This window comes from Tupaia chinensis, unplaced genomic scaffold, assembly GCF_000334495.1.
Source record: "Tupaia chinensis unplaced genomic scaffold, TupChi_1.0 Scaffold000138_1, whole genome shotgun sequence".
Lineage (NCBI taxonomy): Eukaryota > Metazoa > Chordata > Mammalia > Scandentia > Tupaiidae > Tupaia > Tupaia belangeri.
This window is the reverse complement of record NW_006159608.1, coordinates 4,528,213-4,531,988: the sequence shown is the minus strand read 5'-3', so window position 1 is coordinate 4,531,988 and position 3,776 is coordinate 4,528,213.

The following is a 3,776-nucleotide window of genomic DNA, read 5'->3' as shown; positions in this document are numbered from 1 at the left end:
TTGGAGAGGTTTTTGCTATAGGGCACATGCGCTCACCAGAAAGAGAGAGAGAAATTACCCCCCAAGGGGGATGGCCACACTGAAATCCTTTCTCCTCCATTCTCCCCTCAGGATTTTGGACATGCATGCACACATGTCAGGCATGAGTTTAAGCTACCAGGCCTGGGACTCGAACCGTGGTTGAGTACGTGGGAGTCTAGCGACCTAGCCATTACGCCAACTGCTGTTCCCCCTAAACCACCATCTTACACAGTCTAGCCCAGGTTGACCCACTTGTTGAGCTCAGGTGCATATGATCTCAAACTGAGATTAGCCTAGCCCAGAACAGACCTGAAGATCAGCTGATCTTTGGACTCATGACTACTAGCACTTACTGCTTTAGACTTTGAGGTTGTTTATAATACAGCATTATTGCAATAGTAACTGGTTCAATTAGAAAAAAAGAGAAACCAATTTAGGTATTTTAACCATAAGAGATTAGACACAGGGAATTGGATATTTCCACAAACTACTGGAGAGGCTTGAAGAATGAGAGTGGGGTGGCACCATGGTTGAATTTTAAAGAGGAATCAACAAGTACAGTGATCACAGGGACCTCCTGTCCATGTTCTTAGCTACTTTCCCACAAAAGTAAATAATTTTCAGGACCTTTCCAAGAAGTTATGACAAAATTCATAATAACATACATCTAACAGACCATCCCAGAGGAGAATAATGGCTTCTTTCTTTCTAACTTCCAAGTTGTGTACAAATGCATTTCATCTGCTGAGCCTATACCAGAATCCTATTGTTTTTATTTTTATTTATTCATTTTTGTTTTTTTTCTATAAGGCATATATGTTTGCCAGACAGACAGAGAAAGAGAGAAGAAAAGTGAGAAATCATCCCACAGTGGGGATGGCCATGCCACAAACCTTTCTCTTCCATTCTCCTGTCAGGATCTTGGACATGCTCACACACATACCCAGCAAGATTTTCAAGCCACCAGATCTAGGACTTGAACTGGACAATTAACCACATGGGGTACAGAGCCTTACCATTTTTGGCCCCCTAAACTGAAATTCTAATAACAGGGATAGCTGAGATGAGCAATAGGCAATTTTATGCACAATCCCTTTTCATGTATATCATTCATTCTTTCAGTTATCTTATGCTAATAATTCATATGTTCTGTATTGGCTCCATGCTCATATATTCAAGTGGAGAAAAATAAAAGCATGCAAACACATATATGTACTTGCACCTATGAATATGTAGGGCATGTTACCACTGTTTTATAAAAGTTAGGTCATATTGTACCTATTACCTTTTAACATACAGTATGACTTATGTCTTTAACATCTAAATGAGTCCCCAACACCGGAATATCAGTTCATTGAGAGAAGAGAGGTTTTTTTTTTATTTTATTTTAATCACTAACAGATCCCAAATGCTTAGAAACAGGCTTAGCATATAATGAATTCCCAATGTCCATTTGTTGAATGAGCAAATGTACAATAAGACAATTTAAAAACTGAAAAATATCTTAGACACCACCACATCTAATCATTAGGGAATTATAAATGTATGGGAAAGATGACCAGCAATGTGACGTTGTTCACCTAGCTTTGTAATCAAGCAGTCCCTTCCTGAATGAACTCTACTTCCTTTTTCCCCCCTCTCTCTGATGCAAGCAATACTAAAGTATTCGTGGCTTCGCCAATGTGTTTTCTATCCCAAGTCTTTATGCTTTCTCATAGGCTGGTACTTTGACCTGAAATGTTCTTTCTTTTTCCTCTTTTTTAAGTTAATTCAAGCATGACATTCACTGGTTCAGATTCTTCACCTCTCAGCCTCTGTGCTCCTACAATGCACAGTAGGGTCTTTGGATTTACTTGTATTGAATATGTTCTCTATGAAGGCAGTGTTCTATATATTTATCTGTGGTGTCTGACACAATTCTAGACATAGAGTTTATTCATCTGCATAAATAAATTGCTACAAGTCTATCTTCTGACTTCAGATAATAATTGAAATTTACCCCATCCCAAGACATAACTCCATGCTAGTCTACTTTATTTTTCTCTATATATGTACATGTGTGTATTCATCATTATCACAATGTTATCTCAAATTTCATTTCTAACATTAGGTAGGAATGACAAATATGAAACTAATGTCTAAATGTTTTTATGCTTATCTTCTTTAAATAACTAATAGCCAACACAACTAAGCAATGTCAAACTGCTCACAGAATTCAGATAACTAGTCAAAAAGATCACATTTTGCCTATACATATTTTGAAATATTTTAATCATATGAATTTAGTATAAAATAGCCAAACACAATGCTAAAGTGTTCATAGTTTATTGCACAGTATAAAATGAGATCCTTGAATACATGTTAATTTTTATGATCATTTCAAGAGTTTAATTCATTTACTTACTTTTTCTTTGATTTGCTATAGGACACACATGTTCGAGAGAGAGAGAGAGACAGAAAGAGAGAGAGAAATCAAGCCTCCAGGTTATGTCTTTGGCTGTTTGAGGGATCAAAGTGATGGAAGCATCACAGAATAGTTTGGGAGGGTTACTTTCTTTTGGATCTTTAGAAATAACTTGAGAAAAATTAGGGTTAATTCCTCTTTAAAGGTTTTGTAGAACTCAGAAGTGAAGCCATCAGGACCTGGGTTTTTCTTTGTTGGGGGACTATTTATTACTGGTTCAATCTCATTGCTTCTTATTGGTCTAGCCAGGCTTTCAATTTCTTCCTGGTTCAATATTGGTAAAATATATCTATCCAGAAATTTGTTCATCTCATCTAGGGTTTTTTAATTTGTTGATGTATAGTTGGTCATAGACTTCTCATGATCTTTGGTATTGCTATTATATCTGTGGTAATATTGTCTGCTTCTTTGCTGATTTTATTTATCTGGTTCCTTCTCTGTCTTGATTAGTCTAGGTAATGGTGTATTTATTTAGTTCATCCTCTTAAAGAAACAGCTTTTGGGTTTATTGATTTTCTGCATAATTCTTTTACTCTATATTTCATTTATTTCTGCTCTATTCTTCATTATGTCTTTTTACCTGGTATTTTTGGGGGCGTTTTGCTGTTGTTTCTACAGTTCCTGGAGTTGTATTGTTAGATCGTTTATCTTCTGCCTTTGTAATTTTTTTCTTGTGAGTACTAATTGCTGTGAACTTCCTTCTTATGACTGTTTTCGCTGTGTCCTATATTTATAAAAACTCGTGTATTCATTATTGTTGGTTTCAATGAATCTTTTGATTCAATCTTTTGAGTCTTAATTTCCTCAATAGTTGGGAAGTCATTCAAGAGGAGATGGGTTAGTTTCCAAGCATTTGTGTATTTTGAAGGGTTCTTTCTGTAGTTGGTTTCAAGTTTAATTCCATTGTGATTGGAAGTGATGTTGGATAGAGGTTCTACACTTTTTAATTTGGAAAGACTAGTTTTGTGTTCTATCATGTAGTATTTATCCCAAATATATGAAAACACCCAGAAAAACACTCGCAAATCTGTGTTTATTGCAGCTTTATTCATAATCGCTACGACATGAAATCAACCCAGATGTCCATGAGTAGATGATTGGATTGAAAAAATGTGACATATACACTATGGAATACTACTCAGCTATAAAAATATAAAAAACAATGAAATCCTCTCATGTAATACAAAGTAGATCAACGTAGAAGATTTAATGCTAAGCAAAGCAAGCCAGACTATGAAAAACGTTGTATGTACCACTCAGTATATACCAAATGTCTACACTCTGGCAGAAA